Source organism: Pollicipes pollicipes, unplaced genomic scaffold (genome assembly GCF_011947565.3).
Source record: "Pollicipes pollicipes isolate AB1234 unplaced genomic scaffold, Ppol_2.1 Scaffold_4881;HRSCAF=5763_pilon_pilon_pilon, whole genome shotgun sequence".
NCBI lineage: Eukaryota > Metazoa > Arthropoda > Thecostraca > Pollicipedomorpha > Pollicipedidae > Pollicipes > Pollicipes pollicipes.
Genome location: NW_023596576.1, coordinates 8,579,616 through 8,603,400, shown reverse-complemented (window position 1 = coordinate 8,603,400; position 23,785 = coordinate 8,579,616). Strand labels below are relative to the sequence as shown.

General features: G+C 55.0%; 1 long non-coding RNA gene across 1 annotated transcript; it reads left to right on the top strand.

The window, feature by feature from the left end:
• The first annotated feature begins 6,619 nt into the window (after positions 1-6,619).
• On the top strand, positions 6,620-23,783 carry LOC119100992 (uncharacterized). The gene is made up of 3 exons (XR_005094490.1): positions 6,620-6,721; positions 18,859-19,026; positions 23,679-23,783. It is a non-coding gene; the product is annotated as an uncharacterized LOC119100992 (long non-coding RNA).
• Positions 23,784-23,785: the final 2 nt, after the last annotated feature.

The window sequence follows — 23,785 nt, the reverse complement described above, 5'->3', positions numbered from 1 at the left end:
GCGCCGTCGGCTCGGACCACAGGCTGACCGCGAGCAGCTGGTGCTCTGCCGGGGAGCCGTTGTCCTGGCGTCCACGCTGATTGAGCCGCCAGTTTGGATGCCATAGACTGCCCTCTTCGGAAGCATGGTCACTGAGGGCCTTCAGTATACTTTTTCCGGTAGGCGAGCTTGACGAAATCTATTGCGTGTTGCCGTCGCCGAGGAGACAAAGGCACTGCGTTTTTTCATTAGCTCCCGATAATTAACGAAGCCGTCGAAGTTATTCGCAGTATGGGCAATGCTGATGATACCGCCGTCGTATAGCTTCACACCGAGCCTTTTCAATTATGGGTCTGGGCTCTGGGTGGTCTTAAGGTGAACGCTCCAGACCACTACTGATTGGAACATATTCCTGCCAGACGAGTGATGTTTCCATTTAGGTGTCTGGCTGCGGTGTCGTCATGCCGCGAGGATCACGACCGAGCTGGGATCAGGCAGTATCGCGCGCACGAACACGGCCGGGCGCTCCCATTCAGCCACGCAACCGGTCAGGTCACTGAAGAATGGTGATTGCAATTATGCAACCGCGCAGGTGTCGATGCAATTCTAACAGCGCTCTGGTAATTAGAGCACCGTGCGATGAAGCTATTTGTGGATGCATCGGAACACTTTCCTGTTGGTTTGCGAAATGTTCATTCATGCATGCAATCAATCAGCCATTGATCCATTTTACTGGACATCGGCAAGGGCAGGCATTTCGCTTCTGGTTTTGGGACATTATGAGCTCTTATGGTGGGCATAGCAAAGTTTCAAAACACTATGAGGTGCTGGAAGAAATGAGGTAACAATTAATCATTGATATACCTGATGTGAATTTCGACGTTTGTAGCAGTCTTTATAGCCACGAGTGCAGTTTACTTATTGTAGGCACCGCAGTGAAATAAGATGGCGCCGGTGTACAAGATGGCTAAAGCAAGACGCACTTGTTTTGCTTTTTGCAACTCACCGATAACAGTCTTAGGGTTTTTTAGTGAATCGTTATTGTCTCCTCCGGGTAGGTGTTCACAATATTGTGGCTCTGTCTTGGGAATCGGATGTGAATGGCGGTGACCCCGGAAAGGATGGAGCGCTGCCGGATACCATACGTCACGCTTGGTGTGACTCCACCTCGCGCGGCAATAGGAAGCCATTTGCAGCAGCTGACTCTACGTTACGCCATCTCCGGGCCTCGACCTGGGCCCGGGTCGCGGTAATAACGGCCGGGAGAGTGGGCAGGGGCGGCCTATGAACTCGGAGGTGCGCTCCCGTCACCGCCCCACCGGGAAGTGTCGCTCCTGTCGCCGGGGAGTGTCGCTCCTGTCACCGGGAAGGGTCGCTGCTGCCACCGGGGAGGGTCGCTCCTAACACCGGGGAGGGTCGCTCCTGTTACCGGGAAGGGTCGCTCCTGCCACCGGGAAGGGTCACTCCTGTCACCGGGAAGGGTCGCTCCTGTCACCGGGGAGGGTCGATCCTGCCACCGGGAAGGGTCGCTCCTGCCACCGAGGAGGGTCGCTCCTGCCGCTCGGGAAGTACGGGACGGCCATCCCTCCGGAGTGGTTGAGATAACAGTTAAGTCCCCACGACCGGGCATGTTTCAGCGGGGTTAGTATGGAACAGGACAGGACCTTGCGGGTAGATCGCGGGCAGCCAATCTACCACCTGACCTTTGAAAACCACGCCGGTAACATTAAAGTAACCTAGGAAAATGCAAACCTCTCCGGCATGCAGTTGATAGACGGATAACTGTCAAAAACCGGCTGTGATGAATCAGTTACAAAAAGGGTGTAAACATGATGTCACAATAGGAAAGTCTGTCAGACAACGGCAGACCTAGATCAGTGAATGCAAAAACAGGTGTCCTGAAAAACCTTGGGACCATGCATAGCCGGAGCTGCGCAAGGTAAACAGTAGCTATGCATAGCATAGCTTCTGTTTCCTCCTGTGAAAAGTCCGGCGCCTCAGGGAGGGCGGAGGAGGCCCGGCCTAGTGAAAGGTGATCTGTAACGAGACCCACCGATCTCCCCGCTCAGCCCTCGCCGTAAACATGACCTCGGCAGTTGGAGACCGGCGCCGTCCGGATCCAGCGGTCAGTGGACGGACACCGCCGAGCTCTGAAGTGGATCCCCACCGGGATCGCCGTCGTCCGGATCCAGCGGTCAGTGGACGGACACCGCCGAGCTCTGAAGTGGATCCTTGCCAGGATCGCCGTCGTCCGGATCCAGCGGTCGGTGGACGGGCCCCGCCGAGCTCTGAAGTGGATCCCCGCCGGGACCGGGGTTGTCCGGGTCCAGCGGTCAACAAACGGACACCGCCGAGCTCTGAAGGGGATCCCCACTGGGATCGCCGCCGTCCGGATCCAGCGGTCAACAGATGGACCCCACCGAGCTCTGAAGTGGATCCCGCCGGGACTGGGGTTGTCCGGGTCCAGCGGTCAACAGACGGACACCGCCGAGCTCTGAAGAGGATCCCCACTGGGATCGCCGCCGTCCGGATCCAGCGGTCAACAGACGGACCCCGCCGAGCTCTGAAGTGGATCCCCGCCGGGACCGGCGCCGCTGCGCTATAAGCACGCCGGCTGGCCTGGCATCGGTGCGATGCGTAGCTGCGACGCGTAGACCAAGATGCGATCGTTTACTAGACAACTAGGAATAGCCAAGAGCGGGGCCTTTTGATTAAATGGAGCAGTTGTCAGACATGCGTATTACTGCGCGGAGAGAGCCATTGCATCCGTCCGTTTGGCTCAGTGATATGTCCTCTTCAACAGCACGCGGTGCTTGTTACTTCTATATTCATGATAAGAAGGAAGAGGCAATACCAACATACCAAGTGCAAGCATTGCTGTCAGCTATCGACCAGCCGGAAGTGTACAGTTTCCGCCTGACCCGGCGTCTTCGTGACCCGCTACGAGCGGCGTTACCGACAGCGTCACAGCTGTCACGTGAGGGTGTCACCTCACCTGTGACGATCCGCTCCTCGACGCTAGTGTAGCGGCAAATACTGTCGTGCTACCCGAGTTTCGTGGTGCCATTTGCGTCTGAGCGTTTTCGGAATGGTAGGTACAATAAAGGTCGCGCCAGAAATACGATGTTCTCTCGCTGTTCATTCTAATGTAATTTGAATATGTTTTCAGCTCTACTTCCTGGAACATGTCGCGGACTAAGCTGGATAACTACTGGGCATAGAATTGCCAGCCTGATGTTTCCAATGCGAGCTCTACCAAACCTAAAAATAAAAGTCACTTGTCTCGCTTCCGAGACAGATGGTCATTGTGTGCCATACTTGCGAATTAAACTTTGTGAAATCAAGTCGTATATTATTTGAAACTGAAAAGGTCATTTCTCCGTTTGAAGATGTCCTCGTAACTGTCAAAGCTGACATGCACACAAACACGTGATGTAACCCTGTCATTAGGAGCGTTGCGCCGAACAGCAGGCAATTCTGCACACGGGTGGCATTGGCTGGCGGGTAAGTGAGCCCGTTAGAGCCGACTGGAAGGTCCCTGTCGACTCGCCCGGACGCCACCGGTTCCGGCTCGTCGTCATCGCTGCAGCTGCTCTGTCATCAGACATTGTGCTCCCTGCCGCGGCGACGCTGGCCCAAGGCCGCCCCCGGCCCAACTGGGTCACGACTCCTGACACTGCCACGGCTCGCCGTCCGCCCGCCGTCCCCGCCACCCCTCCCATGATCGTGTCACGTGCCGTGCCGGGTCACACCATGTCTACTCGGGTGGCGTGAGCCGGGTGTCAGTCCGCGTGGCCCGCAGGGACCCAGGCTCTGTTCCGCCCTTGCGACGAGCGGCGACCTCGGTCACCTGATCGGACGCGGCTTGATCTGGCTGTACTTGAGTGGGTATGAATATCCGTGCATGAAGCAGATCACGTTTTTTAATGGGGTATTCTGTCTGCCTGATCTTTGGATCATGGAACTTTTCTCGGCTGGACTACATGGCACATATATTATCGGAAACAGACCCCGTCAGCATCAGATCTACCTCAGTACGGAAGAGGTTACATGAACAGACAGCTTCAATCCGGCGGAACTCTTGTGAGCAAGCTCTCCACCCAACTACACGAAGCCTGGACGACTGGCAAGCGCACCTTCAGTCCCGAGCACCGGACATGCGGGGATGACTGCAGCACCTGCACCAGCCAGCCGCCGCGGTCCCAACTCGGGCAGCGCCGCAGCAGCTGGCCCGCAGACTGCTCCCACGACTGACGCTGGCGGCGTGCCGGTCCCACGCATCAGGGCCCGGTCCGGGCGAGTTACCGGCGTCCGGCGCCCAACAGGTGGCTCGGAGGCCGGCCTCCGACAGCGCCGACCACCGGCCGCAGCGTAGCGGAAGCGCCCGCCCGACCAGCTCACGAGCCGCGGCGATGTGGCCACGACCGAAGACCTGGGCCCGAGGCTTGGCGACCCAAGCTGCTGCAGACTCGGCCAATCTGTTTTTCGCCTGAAAAAGAAGCGCATTACGTAGGCAGAGCGCGTTTTACAATGCCGGGATGGTCTCGGCGACCGGCTGCGCCCGTGGAACGACGGCCGTCAATAGCACGGACTTTTAAAGTGCTAAAGAAGCCACTTCGGTCAATGCGAATGCAAATGCATTGGCGCTTCCCTCGGTTGAGGCCGGTGATGACGTGGGGAATTCGTGGCGAGCCTGTCGCCCACGCTTCAGGACCGACCGTGCGCGGTGGAACGATGTGTGGACGTCTGAGCCAGTGCAGGGTGGACGTCTGAGCCAGTGGGTCATGCAGCGCGTGACGCGTGATACGGTCAGGCAGTTAATAATAGCCTGGCCGGGCCGACGACACTGAGGAAGCCGGTGGCAAAAAGCACGCCGGTTTTTACGCTGAATTCATATCACGGTGAATGTAAAATGAAGGGTGTAAATGTCCCAGTTTATGACTCCGATTTCACTCGGTCCGACCGAGCGTGCAGCTGCCTGCGAAGAACCGCGCAACGTCGGCTCCGCAAGAAGTGGACCTCACGCTGTCGATGCACAGTTCGCTGGTCATGAGCTTTCACACGTGCACCGGATATCAATGAAGTGTTCTGGTGGTCACCGTCGACCCCACCGCACCAGACGCGTGGGCGGCACACTTGCGATGTGTGACCCACGCGACCATCGCGGCTGACTTGGATTCCAGAATCCTCTGGATGCGCAGGCACGCGCGCATTACGGTAACGGCTCGGTTATTAGGCGACTCACACGGATACTTCGGGATTGCCACACGGCTCCACGGGTAAACCCACTTCAATAGTCCACAGGCACGCAACGCCCGGTGGAATTTCATCATTAGCCCTGGGGTTTTTAACGCAACTTCGATTAAAGCTTCCCTTATCAAAAAGTCATTAGGACAAATGTTTTACCGGTGTATTGTGTATCATCTACACGAGCATATTGACCTCTCTGATCGGATAAAAATAAAACACAGTTATTACCGGTGGAAGCCCGACTGGCCAGGTTAATTAGCCATCTGATCAGACAAGGAACAAAGATGCTTTGAAGGTGCCATAAAGAAAAGGGAGAGCAAAATTGCTCTCTGGTGGAACTACGAGGAAATGAAGATAATTGGTTGCTAGATGTATGTGTAATGATGCGCAAGGCTTAAAGGGCCCAATGAAAGGGAGAGAGGAGAAGAGAAGAGTGCGACCACCAAAACCAAATTTCTAAAAAAATAAAGTTTTATTTTTGATAACATTCCAAACATTTATTGGGAGGGAGATTAGGCCCTTCAAGTGTGCCAACCAAGCTTTGTTTTTGCGCGTGAACGCTGTGAAGTAGCGACATAAAATAATGAGAACGAGGCAATATCATAAAATGGTGATGGTTTTGTTGTGTCTCCAATAGGAGGACATCACTGTGAGCTGCTGGTTTGTGAGCTCCCCTCACCACATCCTTCTAGTAAGGCATGTGTCGGTGATATATTCCTGTAAATATATACATATGTATAAAGACAGAATTCATATTTGTTAAGTCGCCGGCAAATGCCTCACTGCATCCTTCAAGTAATGCATGTGCCGTCGACTCTATAAGCATGTATTCTACCTCTTCTTAGAGATACATGCGTAACTTGTTATTCTTCATACTCCTTGTTATATATATATATATATATATATATATATATATATATATATATATATATAATAAGTATATACATGCATATATATATATATATATATATATATATATATATATATATATGCGAAACACTTAATAAGTGAAGAATCTACCCCAGTATAAGCACGCGTGCATATCAGGACCTGCCACGGCCCACAACAAAACAAGTGGCACAAACCAGGCCTCGACTGCTCTGCCACGGTTACATCCTACGCATGAATGCCGCGCGCCGATGGCAGGTTCGTCGCCCCGCCAGCTCGTCGGCGGCCCTTCATCACCGCCTGTCGCTCGGCCGTGGCAGCGGGTGACCAATCACCAATCAGAGCCGACGGCGCCGGTGCCGGCCGCCTTCTGCTGTCGGCCCCGGCCGCCGCCGGGCGGCTGCCGCGCCGCCGGCGGCTCTGCTGACGCCGCGGCCGGCTTCTGCTGGCGTTTCTGCCGTGCCGCCAGTCGTCTGGCGTGCGCCGGGGCGTGTGCGCGAGGTCGGCCGCGCGGCCGAGCCGGAGTCGTGTGCACGTAGGGTGGGAGGCGGAGGGCCGCGGCCGCCGCTGCCAGACGTGTGACCGTCGCCCGTCTACATTACAGGTAACGACTGTCGAAGATACGACATCCGGAGGGGACGCGCTGGAAATAGGTTCGGCCAAATGTTGGGCTGTGAGCTGAAACGTACACCTGTATACTGAGTGGCACGGGTGTGTTTCCTGCACCTTTTATCATGGTCCGATATCGAGGCAGCCACCTGCTCCCCAGCAATTTCCAAGCTATTCTCCATTCGTCATCTCGACCGAACACAATCTCGCTCCGACTTATGGATTGTAACGGCCGGGCTGCCTCACTGCACACCAGCTTGGCTAGCCTGGGTCGCGCATTCACGGACCACAGGCTGACTGCTGTCCCGTCCACAAGGCAGGAGCAGGATACGTCAGGCTTTTCCCTACCGGTGTGAGCCACGTTTGATTTGTGCTGATTTGTCAGTGTCATCCAACTGCGTGTGTGTGCATTACGTTAATCGCAAAAGCTAGGTATTTTAGAAAGCTGCGCTTCGCGCAACATTTGTTTCCCATGAATATGTTACGCATTGTTGACGGATATTTTTTGTCGTGAACAATTACATTGGATGACAGAAGCCAGCGTTCCGCCGCTTACCCGACGAATGCGTTGACGAATGTGTTGCCTGTAAACAATGCAAATATTTGTGTTCTGGAGCGATGAATGATTCCCGGAGATCTTCCACAATTTCTTAGGATGTTCTAAATCATAAATCATAAGCCGTTGCATCAGTACAACGTGTGTTGTTTACTGGATCTGCTTGTCAATTGGACGGATCTGTATGCAAAAGCATTTACATGGAAAACGATTATGTCCGATTAAAGTGACTGAAAACGTTATCCAAGTGTGGTAACTTCTTACGATATGTTTTGTCATGAAAAATGAGAAGACTTTATGAAACGAATCAAAACAGCTCGAGTCACTGGACACGACCTTCGGTCTGCAGATGGGTAAAACTATAAACTTGCATATTAGTGCGCTTATTCATGTATTCGTTTTTCGCTATTGTTTTTACTTGTGTCGAGATGGCGCATTTGTCAACACGACCACTTTGTCGCTGCATTTATCATTTACGTCATTCTTCCCACAGCACCACAGGTAGACGTGGTATCTGAACGAAAGCATAACATGTGGGATTATCTTGTGCCTCCGTGCACTTACTGTCGTCCCTCGTAAGGTTATGTGGTGTCGGATATGGTTAGGTATGATATGATCGCATCAGATATAGTCCCCACCTTGCGTATCTTTACGCATCGTGTGCATCGTGTGCATCGTGTTGCTCATGGTTCTCTTCTCCACCCTCCTGGCCTTTACCCCATTGGCTTATTGGCTCCCAAGCTCTGTTGAGCGTCCTTGTTCCCAGCTTTTATCTTACCTCAGCCTAATGATGTTACAATACAGTGCACAATATTGGATTGCTAAAAATACTTCCCAATGTTTATCTTTTCCAACAAAGCCGTCGACACAAAGAGGTTCATGCAAAGGCAAAGGCTTACTTACCAACACGGATGGAAAATCGACATTGGCAACGGATGGGATCTGTTGTTCTATGTCACATAAGATCACATACAAGCCAGAACAAGTACCGGCTCAGAGAAATCAGCCACTGTATCCCCAACCAGTTCTACGCCTGTCTGTCGGCGGGTCCTCGTCCGGTTCATCAGTTCCGCGCCCAGTTCTGAGGCCGGTTCGGTTGCGGGGCCGGTTCCCCTGTTCCCCGCGTCCCGCAGTCCGGTCGTGACGCATGTCCAGCCGACAGTCCGGTCGTGACACATGTCCAGCCGACAGTCCGGTCGTGACATATGTCCAGCCGACAGTCCGGTCGTGACATATGTCCAGCCGACAGTCCGGTCGTGACATATGTCCAGCCGACAGTCCGGTCGTGACACATGTCCAGCCGACAGTCCGGTCGTGACACATGTCCAGCCGACAGTCCGGTCGTGACATATGTCCAGCCGACAGTCCGGTCGTGACATATGTCCAGCCGACAGTCCGGTCGTGACATGTCCAGCCGACAGTCCGGTCGTGACATATGTCCAGCCGACAGTCCGGTCGTGACATATGTCCAGCCGACAGTCCGGTCGTGACATATGTCCAGCCGACAGTCCGGTCGTGACATATGTCCAGCCGACAGTCCGGTCGTGACACATGTCCAGCCGACAGTCCGGTCGTGACATATGTCCAGCCGACAGTCCGGTCGTGACATATGTCCAGCCGACAGTCCGGTCGTGACATATGTCCAGCCGACAGTCCGGTCGTGACACATGTCCAGCCGACAGTCCGGTCGTGACACATGTCCAGCCGACAGTCCGGTCGTGACATATGTCCAGCCGACAGTCCGGTCGTGACGCATGTCCAGCCGACAGGGCGTGTCAGTGTTCCGCTGCTAATGACCCCCGATCCCCGCCTCCCCCGGCCCCGCGGCGGGCGAGGCCGGCGCTGGTGCCTGGCGGCGCCGAGGGTCTCCCCCACCGCCCCTTGCACGCCCCGCTGGCGCCGACGGCCCGCGCGACTTCCTCGCCGTATTCATACTCTTACTTTTGTCGCGCGCGGCCTCGTTTGAAGCGCGGGTGCCGCCAACGTGGCCTGCTGATTCAGAATGCGCCGGGTGTGCGTCGTTCCGGCGGCCGGACGCAGATGTGTAACGCTTTCTCCGACGGTGGGCGCCGGTCACGGCGGAGGTCATCCCGCACCGGCGTGACTGACCGTTTGCTTTGCGCGAAATCGTGACGCAACGTTACCGCGGCGGCGGTGAATACAAATGCCTTGGAGACGCCCCTCAGAGTCCTCGTGGTGCGCTCCATGGACTCTGGGCTGTCATGGCACCGTGGAATGTGCTCAAGGTTTTCTTGGCTTGAGGTCGGACTACGCGCGTTCACTCGCTGTCCATTGGTGGTTAGTTACACTGCGCTTTTGTTGGTTATCAATGTTTCGTCTTTGTTATGGTACGTAGGTGTTAATGTTTATTCACACGCGTATCATGCATGTTTCTTAGGGTGACAAGGACGTTAGGAAGTGTCACTAGACGTGCTCAAACTGAGTTACGCCCAGGATGATGGAAAGTATTCGTGATGAAGGCTCTCCAAACACTGGTGTTAATCCGGTCGATTTCAACGCCTTGCAGACTGCGATAACGCCTTACAGACCGCTTGTTATTTTTAAAGGTTCCATGCCAAATATGCGCCAAAAATATCTGGACGGCTGTTGTTAACGTACAGAAGAAAATATTTTATTCCGACCATGCGATCTGAATTCACTTCTACTCACGGTCCAGCAAATGAACGGCCAGTCACATTGTGTCGGAGAACCTCACGGTATTTCAGATAGGTGGGCCTGAAGGGTCGGCGTGGAACAAAGACTACCTGCGGCCCGGATCAGTGCATTACATGGAGGACATGAGAGGCGTGACTTAGAAACCAGCCTTCGGTGTGCATGCACGTGCAAACGCCGGAGACTGCTAGCTACGGGGCCAGTGGGAGTTTTTTTATCGGGGACTGTCAAGGAACTATCTTTCCACGTTTCGGTTCGCCAAATGACGGACTCTGAGGATCTAAGTGGAGGCCGTGACGAAAGGATGAGACGTGTGAACTGCACTTCGCCAAATTACCCGCTACACTCCAACCGGCCAGGCAAAGTTTCCCTCTAGTGCGTCACCCACGCTTGTATCGACATGGACTACCATCTGTTTATTTTTAAAAAAAAAAACAACAAGCATTTCGGCTCATGTGGCTGATGTGGCTGATGTGGTCCAAACTCATGTAGCTCCGTCGACTCAGAAGCAGTTCTTTGAAGATGTTCTCAATACATCTGAGTGCGTTTCTCTGCCTGTGCAGCTAGTGCGCCAAAGACAAACATACACGTATTAATGGACCGGTGTTGGTGATTTGCATTGACGACAGCGCCAATAATGTCCAAGAACAACTTTATTCGACATGATCATGACTGCATCATTCGTGGTCGTGGACATTCGTGACTATGAGCACGGCTTGAAAGTCGGGTTTTGACAATGCAACCATTGTTTGCTTGATAGCGTCATTCGCCAGTACCTTCTGGTACATTGAAGGTCGATAATTGTCAACATAAGAACCCTGAGCTCATAATAGATTGCGGTTGCAATACATCGCAATTGACGCTCGCTTGCCCCGTTCAACGTCACGCGAAACAAAGCTACGGTACTATCATGCTGTTTGAATGCTAGTACGAGACGATTACAACCATTGCAGGCTGATCGAATTTTCAAGGTGTAACTTTTGGTCTGGTATGACCCATAAGCCTCGTTATTTACGTTGTCGGGCTTTATACAGTCGCCGTAGACAATACCACCTCGTGATATTTCCTTGACCGTTCGATACCTCATCACTCGCCACAAAGGCTCAGACTCAGTAGACTATCGGAGAAGAGGCTTTGACGAGCTTGGAAGATGATAGCACCAACATTAGCCCGACCTTAAGCCTGTACACACGAGAAACTCCCATAGGTCGGGGGTCAATGACTGGTGGGATCCAAGGAACGTGCAGCGCTCAAAGCCAGAGGGCGGGCGGAGCGTGCCAACCATTGCGGCACGTTATACTTTCGTTACAAAATTCTCCCGCTAAAATGGACTTTCGCGAACGGATGGTGGAGTCAGCATTTAGAAACAAACACTGCTTGGCGCAAGCGCTGGTCACAACAAGCTATTCAACCAATGCGCCGGATAAATCTGTACAAAAAAACTATGAAGCGCCGGCGATATTCATCGCCTGAATGGCATGGGGGTGTAGAAGGTCGTTGAACTCAAAACAAACAAAGACGGGGAACAGAAATGGTTAACTTTGAGGCATGCCGTGTATTTGGTATGCTATGTCGTAAATGTTTATGCGATTCCTGAAGTTTAATTTGAGCCAAGGAAGTGTTGCATTCCCACGGTGTTTTGTTGTAACTTTATCAGTGTCAAAAAAAGATTGCAAGTACATCACGCTGCTCACTGCAACTCTCCCGATGCATACATCATGATGTCATAGCCATCATGGCTCACATGTGGTATGGCCTAGAACATAGTGAACGCACATACTGAAGCGTAGAAATTTGGGAGATGAAATTAATTAAAATGACCAATAAAAATGGGAGATAGAGCAAGTTCTATTTCAGACCACATTGAATGCCGCCACATTGACTTCTCGTCTGCATCAAGGATGACCTTGATTGATTATTGGTCTGCCTCTCTAATTAAAGCTCCAGACTCCGCCCCCAACTCGGCGCATGAGTACTGCTTGTTTTGGTTGTGATAGATAATACGATGAACACAGTTAATTCAAGAACCGCCTCCAATCAGAGGTTTCGAACCACCGCCAGTGTAATCCGGCATATCTGAGTGTTTATTTTGGACTTAGTAATTAGGGGAGTGACGTCCCGCTGGTGCACGTGCGTGAATCCCCACATCACCGCTCGAGCTTAGGCCAACCTGACTCATACGAAGTGGCCATCGCGTGGCATTCATTACAACATTGGGTGGACAGCTGATAGGCATGCGCCAAAATGCCATCAATACTAGTCCTAGGTGTGAGAAAAATAGCGAATCATGCGCTTACTATCGGCGTCACACATGTAGTCACTTTATTGACTGGACCACGTGCCCTCACTTGGAGGACTAACACCTCCCTGTTCGCACACGCTGCTGAACACCCCGCCTAACGCCGCGGACATTTTTTGCCACACATCTACGCTTGCCCCGTATTCTTTTGCGGAAGTAGTTATGAGTTCTTTTGTCTTGCAGCGAAATGAATTGGAGCGAATCGGGGCTGTTCGCAGGTCGCGAGCTGATCGCATTGTTCCAAGGATTGCCGGGGAGGCCGGGCGGGAGAGCTCGCGACGACAATGCCCCATCGGGCAACCGCTACTCGTCACAGGCAGACAGCCGCGGCCGGTCGAGCGAATGCAGGTTATCACAGACCGCTATCACCGATCGGTCGCGCTCCCGACCCGTTTTCCGGGCCAGCGTTTTTCATCTTTTTCTCCGGGCACCTCAAGCGGCCGTGACGACGGCGCTCGTGACCGGGCGGGCGGCACGTGACGTCGGCGGCGGCCAGGGGGCTCCCGGGCCTGGGCGGCGCCCCCTGCAGCGTTGTGCAACACGCGTGATGAGCTCCGAGCGGAGGGACCACCGGCGGCGGCGGCGGCGACGGCGGCCGTCCATGCTCCGTCATGGCGTTCGAGGCCCCTCAGCGCACGCGCACGATTGGCACCGTCACTGTCGGCCGCCGGGGTCAGCGAGGATCGGTCCGACCTCAGCGCAGCGGGTCATGTCAGGCCCGGCTCGGGGCGCCATCGGAGCGGGGCTCGCCGTCACCGACCCGCGCGCGCCGGTCACGGAGCCGCCGGCACCAGGGGCGTCACCGTCCGTCACACGTCCGGAGGTGAGCCCCAGCGGTCTCCACGGCCACTGTTTGGGGTGCCAGAGAGGACACTTTCACTGGCATTGTTTCGCCGCGGGCTCGTGCCTCGGTGCCGGGTGCCGCCTCGACCTCCGTCAAAAGGACGGCTAACCGTGTGACAAAGAGCAGCGTTTGTGCGCAGTCGGGGGTACTACTTCAGAGGATATGGGTGTGGCTTGTGCGGGCTTCTGCAGCGCAGACTGGGGGCTGGAAACTTAGTGGTCTAGTTTTAGAATTGTCAGTAATGCGCCATGTTTTCTTCGGGTTGGATCGGACTGCGCTCTGGTTGCCGCCAAGTAAGAAACAATTATATGGCATGCACCACATACACTGAGTTGACGTGTGTCACCGTCCTGCTACTGGATACAACTGATAGTTAACCAGTTAACCAGTATAGTATAGTAGGCATGGTAGGCGCTGTTGATCATGTGACTGATGCGTCAATTTCCGAAGCTGACAGACAACACGCAGCTTGGGAGGTTTGTATGATGTAGGACGCGGCAAAAACCGTGTGGAGTCGGAGGACGACGGGCAGAGACTCGCTGGCTCTTTTCTCGTTGGCTCCAAGCATCGTTCACCACTAGAAAGCTGTGAGGTTGAGTCATATCTAATTACAAAACCCATCACGCTTGTCTGCCGCAAACAATAGCCAACATAAGGAGATTAGGCTCTTATCTCTGCCACACCGTCCAGAAACCGAGGAGTCAGCATTTTGAGCGCGTTCCGTCCCTGACACGCGCTGGTCGGGCCGTCCCCGGGGTCAGCTTAGTCTGTGGTGTAGGCCCATGTTTACCGGGGACATTAAATGTCACGACGCCGACGTCATTACGCAACTCAGCTTACGGGAGGCGTCGGCGTCGGGGATTGCCTATCGGACGGGGCGTCACGGTGCCGAGCGCGGCAGAAGTTCACGGTGCCGAGCGCGGCAGAAGTTCACGGTGACGTGCTGACTGGGCAGAATCTCCCCCGGTGGTGGCGGACCGCTCCGCCTCGTCCCGCGTTGACTGGGGTCGTGCTGTCCGGCTAGGTCCCCCTTTTGATCACTGAAGCGGTGTGTACGTGTACGTCTCCGTCTGTCTCCCTCTCTGTCTTGTCCTCTCAATTTGTATGCATATTTCGTATCCGTTTCGAAGGGCTTCGTCTCATTTTACGTCCGCTCGGTTCCATGGATTCGTCCATCCTCTAAGCGTGCCACTGAGACTTATGATTTCCAGCCATCTCAACCCACCCGTCCTGCGCTCCAAGCTGGCTTCCGCCCGTCCGTTTCGTGCACCCCGCCCGCCAGCTGGGGGTTCGGGCCGCGCCCGAAACGCCGCGACTCCGGCCGTCCGCGGCGTCGCCATGCCAACGTCGGCGTCCTGTCCGCGTGCGGTCTGGAGCCGGTGTCTGCTCACCACCGGTCATTACTGGCCGGTGGACACATGCCGGGCGTGAAATACAGCATTAACGGAAACGGCGGCCTGGCCACGCCGCAATCTCCGCCTTTATGATTCTTTCTACGGTCGATCGAGAGCCGATTTATGGCGCCGCCGGCCGCCGCTCTGCCGGAGCTAACTGTCCAAGTGTGTGTGTGTGTGTGTGTGATGCTCTCGCCTCTCGACGCCGCCGTGGCCGAGCGTGCACGGCTTGGCGGAGGGGAACATCAACAACAGAGTGGGAAGCGAGGCCGTGGCTGCGGCGGCGAAACCCCGGCGTGTTATCAGACCGCTGGTGGCGCAAATAGGTCCATCACGGCCAGGTTTTTCAGGGTCCGCCAAGGCCGGGCATTTAATTCAGGCTCGCCGTATCCGCCTTTGCCACAACAGAGCGTCCCACCGTCATTGTCCGGCGTTGTGCTGCTTCTGATTCCAGCGCGATAACACACAATGCGCTGCATTCCTGCTGTACTCACCTGATCCACTAACTGCAGGGTTAGGCCTCCGACTGCCGAGATGCGAACACGGATCATCGGAAAGTAAACACAGACATTTCGATGCTTATCGTCAAGTCATGGAATGGTGAATGACTCAGGCATAGATTCAACGATATACATTGAAGTGAAACATGATGTCAGACCCATTAATCGAAAAATAATCTTAATTGCATTACATGCATACTCTAACCTGCAGACGTTCACTGTTTCGCAGAGCTTTAGTAAGTACGCTTCAGACAGTCGTCATGGTGGTGCGCCGTTCTGCAAGGCAGTCGAGTCATCGGCTCACAGACCCAGACAGCATTCAGCGACTGTCACCGGCGTTCCGCTCGCTCCGCCTCGGCGCCGGCTCGCTCCACTCGGCACCGCACCGCTGACGAGCTGGCCACCGGCCGCCGCTCTGCGTCAGTCGCCGCCGGCTGATGAACCGACCGCGCCGTTTTTGTCTCCGTCACGGGACCGAGCGTGTGGCAGGTGCGCCACGGACGCCGCAGGCCGCACCCGTGGCGCGGTGGCGGATGCGGCACGCTGCGCCGAAACACGCCCGGGGCCCGATTGACCCCCCCATTGTGCCCGGTTGACCCGGCCCGTCGAGATGGGCACCTCCCCTGCCCCTGAACGGTAATTCGACACCGTTTCGGACCCGGCACGAGCGCGATGTGTGTTTTTGGCACCACCGCTGAGTGTTGCCACACAAGCTCTTTCGAAACCGTCAGCACTGTTCTGGCTTTCCGTTGTTTGGATGTTCCGTTCCGTGCCATGGGTAATGTTTTGTTTATCAAGATCTCCTTTGGTCCGCTGTTGTTCAGACTCCATGATGACTGCGATAGCCCGTCTTTTTCCAGTCTTAACCTGACGGCCTTTTTACAAGGCAAATCTCATGCATGTTTGTGGCCAATGGGGCTTTAAACGGGAGGTAAGATGCTGCCAAGAAAGGATCAGTTCACTGAGATACAATGGCGTCAATGGCCAATGTTAAGAAACTCTCTTGTGGCAAGGCTGCTGGAACAAAGCTCCGTGGACGGTATACTGTAAAATGTCGGCTTTAAGGGAAGTTTCTTTGCTATTGCCACAACCACCATTCCACAATGATTGCGTGCTTACGGTGAGCCTTGTTCGAAACACGCGTCAAAACATTCCGACTATTTCGTTCGAACATTTGGCACGCCTCTTCGCTTCTTTTCCTCACTGCCCTTCGGGAAGAACAAAAGCGAAAGGTCGTGTGTTCTATCACGCCACACTCCATAAATGCATTCAAAACTTGAACAGCTGAACGAGGAATCCATGCGAGCTCACATTCCAATTTTTCACTCCCGGTAACAAATCTATTTTCTTTTGTGTTTGACGCGAGATGGTCGGTCATCCATTTCGCCGTCGCCCGTCCTTTGTGATTGTTTACTCTGGCGAGCCCCTACTCATGGAGGCTGAAACAGAAGTCCAATATGGTATTTTACTGCCGGCTGCCGTCGCGGGCACGTGTCGTTATTCATCGGCCTCCCCCGGTCCGTCCGTCAGGTGTCAACTCCGCCCAGGACCGGTCCGGCCGACCGACACCTCCCCGCCCTTATCCGTCAGCGGCCTCGCGCGCGCGCCACCGCCGCCCTGGGCCTTGACCTCCGACCCACCCCGCCTGCGCGCGTGCGAACCTGGCGCCTCGGGAAGCGGGAGGGGTTGGCTCACCGCCACCCGTTCTGCGGCGACGGGCCGGCAGTGGTCGGCGGCTGCGGCTGGCGTGGCGTGCCAGACGCGGAGAAGGCGGTGGAGAAGTGCCGCCAGCCGCACGGACCACCACCTGCTGCCGGAAGCAGCGAGTTCGTGGCTGCCGGCTGATGACGTCACCACTTTGGTCGCTTTTGTTTGCAATCTGCGCTGACGGGTGCACATTGCACAATGCCTCCAGGCGGATCAGTGGCAGCCGCTGACGGCGTTCCCTCACAGGGCCTTCTGCAAAGTCTCATGTCATGCCGCGGAGTGGCTTAATTGCGCACTGGAATACCACTAAAATCCCGCTTTACATTCATAATTTCTCATTACAGGTATGTTGCTTCCAAACAATCCACGCGCAGGCACACTCCCGCGGTCTTGTTGCAGTCCCACCGCTGTCACCTCTCGTGTTGCTTCACTGTTGAGTCCGGCCAGGCTTGGATCGAGGCCTGTCCAGCGACAGTAGACGGTGCAGAAGGCAGGGGTCAGGTCAGCAGTGGCCGGTGCTAGGGCGGCCGATACTGCGGCGGGTCCTGGGCTCCACGTGCCATGACGACAGGCGCAGGACCGGGAGCTCTTCGGCCGGCGGTGGGCGGTGACGTGTGAGGCTGAGAGGCACTTACGGTTGGCTAATAACGCCCTTCTGATGTCTGATGGACAGCCGCCTGTTATTTACGCTTCTGCGGAGGAATTCGAATTGACTATTACCATCACCCCACAGTCTCAAGCATGAACTAAGAACCGAAGCTATTGAACCGATGTCGATGCATCACACGATTGTGCTGGAGAGCTGCTGTCTGAAAGAGATGTAACGGAACGGAATGCCGTTTACAAGCGAGAAGTATAGCATCAGGTCCAACATTGATGTTCTAGCATTGTTCTGTTAATGGATGGGTTGAAGGTAGTGGCCTTTCCAAAAAGGGCCAAGTTTTTTTTCCAAAAAGGAAGTTCTCGAACTCCGCTAAGTCTCAAGCTCCTTAATATTGCATCCCCCACGGCTCATCTTTGGTCGTTTAGCCACAGAGCAAAGCTTTGCCATGACGATAGCAACACCAGGCGATACAGACTTTCCATGCGGCCCGTGTCAAGGCATACACTTTTCTGGATTGTTGCAGCACAATGGTAAATCTCTTGGCACAAACAACAGAGACACCGCATGGATTGGTACAGTGTACGTGCAAGCATTTTTGCATATCTAACTGTGTTCGGCGGTTTCAGTCCCACTAAAAGCCTTTAGTGGGCCGCCAAAATATTCTTTGGAGTTAAATATTTAAAAGCTCCGGCATGAGTCCCTTATTCGTCAGAAAATTTTTGTCGCCGTGAGTTTCTCTTTACGCCTTTCTAAAAAATCTCGGAAGTTTTGGCCGAAGTACGAATTACCACATGATGCAGCTGTGTTATGACAGCGGCTTAGGTCATATCGTTACAGCAGAATGCAATGGGTAGGCTAGCAGTTTGGCAGCATTTCGGGTATTCGAATTTTGCTCAGATTGAACAAGTGCATTTCGGTGTCAGAGCCTTCTCGCTCAAGCTGCCAGTGCAATTAGGAGACGCCTTAAACACCAATTCTTTAATCCTTTTACGAGCGCGCGATTTTAGATGTCATAGCCTCAGTTGGCGGAGAGTATTCGTGGGGATATGCCCCACAGTTGGTTCTGCCTAGCTTGTGGCGCTTAACCGTTGTGCTTGAAACTGGTTAACAGTCGACATTTTGTCTTCGTTCTTGTCGGTAAAGGACGGTGCGACGCTAAATATATCGGTGGAGGGCATCGCGTCACTAAACGCCGTAACGTATGATGACATCTAACTGTGTGACTATGTATGATAACTATCTATAACATTTTTCTTGATAAATCGTGCAACGTTGACCTGCTCATGATGATCGAGCAGTTGAGAGTAACCTGACTTTTGTTTTCTCTTTTCCAACTTGCGCTTTACAAAAGCACAGAATACATTGATTCTGGACAAAGCGATCATGGCCGGTTATTCAGCGTTAAGAGTAACAGCTTGAGCGGAAAGGTTTTTTTGCGATATGTTTTACCGTGGATTCGTCGCTAACAGATCAGGCAAACGGGTGATGTGGCCTCGAAATATGCCGTCTGCTCAACCCAGCTGGCCGTAACCTTCTCCTTCTGCTCTGGCTGCAGGTGTGGCGATGCGCCTGTTTCGGCGTCGGGGGTCCGACTCGGCCCCCCAGCTGGTCAGCCTGTCGCCCCTCCGGCGGGAGGAGGGTGGTGACCCGGAGGACCCCACAGCGCCGCCCCTCATCAAACCCTCCATCATCTACATATCGGCCGACGAGCAGCATCGCAAAGGTAAGGCCACACCCTACAAATAGTCCGTTACGTGTCATGCTTGACTCGTCTGCGATCGCATAGCACCGTTTATGGTGATCATACTGTGTAATTACACCGATAAAGAAGTGTGGGATATCAATGACGGGGTGAAAAACGCTAACCACAATGTTACTGAAGAAGCCGGCCGCGCTATCGGCGAACAGTGTCAGCACCGTGCTTCAGCTCAGACGACACAGTTTGCTGATATTGTATTCAAAGTAGTACCACCATATTGGGGAAACAGTGTCGCATCAGTGTAAAATAGCTCGTCCAACAACGTGATCATGCTTCCACTGAGAGTTTGCCCACTAATATTTAGGTTTGTACACCAGCAAATAGAAAGGAATCGTCCGTGACATAAAAGACATAGTTTTCGTTTTCTCTCACCCACATCGTGAAATCCATTCTCCCCACCTCTTTCTCCATTCACGCCCATGCTTATTCATGCAATTTTATTTTTCATGCAGCTCACATGTTGTTAGAGCGCAAAAAAGAGAGCCGCACTGTTTTCGCTCTTGAGCACAATAACTGACTACCGTGAGGATATAACTTCATATCCTCCTCTCCTCCACCCTCTCTCCCATCCGTATTTCGCTCCTCTCCTCCATCCTCTCTCCCATCCGTATTTCGCTCCTCTCCTCCATCCTCTTTCTCCCCCCCCCGTCCCTATCTCGCTCCTCTCCGCCACCTTCCCTCTCTTTCCCGTCCGTATTTCGCTCCTCTCCTCCACCCACCCTCTCTCCCGTCCGTATTTCGCTCGACCTCCGTGCTCCAGTCCGACATGCCGGGTGGACCACGGAGGCCGAGTTCGGCGGCTGGGCGCCGGCTGACCTGGCGTCCGTGCGCCGCCGCCGCGCGGCTGCGGGGCCGAGAAAGCCGCCCTATCGCCGGGCATCGGCCGCGGGACGCGCACAGGTGCGGCCCCCGGCACGCGCCGGCCGTGGCTGCGGCGCTCCCGACGCCCGCGTGTTGTCACAACGCTGGGTCGTGACATGTCCCGCGGTCCCACCGCGCCCGGCGCGCGATGCCGCACGCGCCAGGCGTCCGTGGGAGTGCGTCACTCGGTCATGCCGATCGTGTGTCAGAAGCACCCGATTCTTTTGGGTACGTGCGAAAGCTCTCGAGAATGTTGGCTATTGGTCTGTTTAATCCCATTTTAGCGTAACGTTAACATCCTTCGTACTTTCGCAACGCGCCGTCTCCCTATCCAAAGCGATTGCGTATTTGTTTGTATTTCGTAATGCAGATATTGAAAGCTTCTGTACGGCTCGAGACAATGTTCATTCAGGATAGAGCTGCTTCCTCCCCGAGCTGGCACGCTGGTTTATACGCCTAGCTGTCGTGGCGAGGCGTCACCCGTCACTCACGCCACTGTCACGTTCTCAGCCGTCTAACTGTGCGGTCGGCTCCGAGCCAGCCCAAGGAGAACGCCCGAGAGACCGCCGCTCATGGCGCGCACATCCGCGCGACTAATAGCGGCCGGCGAAACTGCACAACCATGACCAGTTAATTCTGCAGCGCACATAAATATGCATTGAAAGCCGGCCGGGTCGGCGGGTCGCAGCGCGGCCCGCTGCTGCAGAGCGGCATTCACAGCTCAGCAGCTGAGCGCGCGCCTCTTCCGCCGGCCGATGGGTGCACTGAACGAGAGAGAGACGACCGCGGGCCGCGAGTAAATCACGGCCGGCGTTCGAATGTCTCACGCTCATCTCATCCGGGGCATGGGGCGGGCGGCGCGCGGCGCTGATTGACTGCCGGACGGTGAGACCGGCGCGGCCGAGTCCCACGCCCGCAGAGCGTCTTCGGTAAGAGCTGATGGATTGCAGCGCTGTGACGGGGCGAACGAGACGGCGGCCGTCTGTGAAGCCGGCGTTGTCGTGCTCGCCACGCTCGTTGCGTTTTCGTGCCGCTTTGAGCGGCAAGGCTCGTTTCTTCGGCGGGCTATGGTTGTTCCGGGCAGGGGCGTACATAGGATTTCACGGTAGAAGGCGGGGAGGGGGCCCTGCTCAAAACCTTGCACTGAAAACCGATTTTAGCACACCGCAGGCGCGTGCGGTATGCTACGTGTCGGTAAACAGCTTTTGCGTGCTTCCGGTCTTCTTATCTTTACGTTTATGTTAAGTTTTGTCTATCGTGTCCATCGTGTCTGCCCAAAATTTTGGACTGTCAGCATTTGGTCACGTACACAAGGCATGGCATAAAATGGTAAAAAGAGCAAGCAGACAAAAACAGACAGCATATCAACCTTTCCTCCATATACACCAATGCAATGTTGTCAGGTTGAGCCGGGTGTAGCCCAGCGCTGGCGGGGCTTAGCTCTGGCTGCTGCCTAGACATTCCAGGCCGTGAGTCGGGCCATTCAGATCACCCTGCAGGCACCTGATCGATGGCAAGGCGCCTTGTGACGCCAGACTGTGCACCAGTATAGGCTCTGTCCCAATCAGGTCGAAATATCGCATTGCCGTCCGTGGCGAAAAAATTGCCGTCCATTGAGAACACATTACAGCCCATGGAGAACATATTACCGTCCATGGAGAACATGCTACCGTCCATGGAGAACATATTCATGTGTAGTTCGATTAGGAGCGAAAACACCCTTTACAGAAATCGTGACAGGCTTTATTGTGTCTTGTTTATCAAACTCAACCCTATCGGGCCAAAACTTCAACGATTGCCTTCCAACAAGGACGTGACAAAAGGTTCGGCTGCGACATTGATGTCGTAGTGATACCGACAGACTGAACCGTAGAGAATCCCGCGCCACATTACTTCTGACAAAAAAGGACAAAACTCGGTCGACATAGGCATTTTGGGAAATGTGACCGCTTTCGTGTGGCCTGGCCCGTGCCGGTCCGTCGAGCGGTCGCCAGAGCCTGTCGTCCCGTGTCATCCCGGGAGCCGCCGGGTGTGCTCACGCGGGCGCTTTTTGTCGGCACGGCCAGCTCGTTGTGCCCGCTCCGGCGGTGGTGCGAGGACGGGCCGTCTGGCGGCCGCGGCAGGGTCGCGGGCCCGCCCGCCCGCCCGCCGGCTGACGACCGGAAACCACTCGCTTCCGCCACAGCTTCCGCCCCGGCCGGCGGGATCGGCCGACTCTCGCCGGCTGAGCGGCGCTAGTCCATTGTGTGATGCGTTTAGAAGCAGTTTGGGTAGCTACGCTGTGGTAGAATGAATTAGCCGGCATCGATCCGTTGACACATCCACGATGGCTCCACAGAAGACAAGTTGTGCACTGCGGGATACCAATCGAGGCCCCAAATTTACATTGTGGCGTTGCAACGAAGACCAAGATAGGATGCGATGATTTTTGTTCCTGTCGATTCGCACACGTGCAAATTAAATGAACTGAGAATCAGAATGGCGTACTCACATTTTGTACAGCGGAATGTTAAGTTACCAGGAAAAATAGCTCCCAGCAAAAATAAACGACCAAACAGCGAACCACGTACACCAATATGCCGAATGCCAGCATGTCCGCGTGTTGTCCGTTTGCAGAGCGGCGACTGCAAAGAGCACATCTGCAGCGCCCTCTATACCGAGCGTGGCGGCCGCCCACGAGGGGCCGCGGCGCTCTCCTCAGCACCGCCCCCGCTCCGTCGGCGCCGGTCAGCAGGGAGACCCCCCGCGGCGACGCGTCCCGCGGCCAGCCGGGCCCAGCCCGCTCTGATTGATGGGTTCACTGCTCTGAGCGGCGTCTGGTGCCATGGCCAGCCGTATGCTAAGTAATTACCGGCGTGGGGCGCGTGGCGGTCCATTGAACCAGACCGACGGCCGCGGCGGGAACGCTCGGCCGGCGCGAGCGGCGACGCGCGGCGAATGCCATCTTCACGGGAGTGACGGATCGTCGGACGGACCTTGGCGGCCGTCAGCGTCTCCCCTCTCGGCGGCTTCAACAGCCGACCAGGCTGGGAAGACGGCCGCGTGAAGTCGGAGCGCGTTCGTTTACTACCGGACTCCTATGGGCTGCGTACCGTGAGCCCTACCCACGCCGCGGGCGTGTTTTCCCAGCCGCTGACCGCACCGCACTGGGTCACTGGGCGCTCAAGCCGATCAAACTCATCGAGTCCGTCCGAGCTCTGAGAGCTGCGCGGCCGCAGGGCACATCCGTACGTGAAGGGAAGCCAGCGTGCCCACGGCTTACCGCTGCTATCGTCAGCTGTGGTCGAGTTTTATTGTTGCATGGGAATTATATCCCGCACTAGATTATGTTCATGTGAGAGCCTGTCCTCAGTGCAGCTCGACTTTCACAAATTATTGCCTAATATGTCTCGCTTGCTGAGCTGCGCTGCATGTTGTTGGACATGCTTAAAGCAAACATGCATCATAGACGGCTGTTTGCCTTCCCCAAGCAGAAACAAGCGGTACAAATAGTATCATCGGATCAGCAGCAAACCATGGCATGACGGTATCGTGGTTTTAATTTCTTATTCTATCTCCAGCTTACGAGGTAACGCAGCAGAAACAAAACGTACCTCAGATCAGAGCCCTTACCGAGTCGCACAACACGACCCCTGCAATCCTCATTTAGCCCTATGTAACAGCCGCCGGTGTGTGCGCACACGCACCACGCCAGACGTGTTCCATCCGTCCACACCGCAGACTAAGTTCGCTGGTGACTGGTGCCCCCGTTTCAGATGGGTCGACCTGGGGTCGCCGCGTGGGTCGCCGTCTGTCGCGTCTGACCCGGTCAGGCAGCAGCGAGCAGATCAGCGGCCCCAGCTCGGGCCGGCGGCGGTGGCGT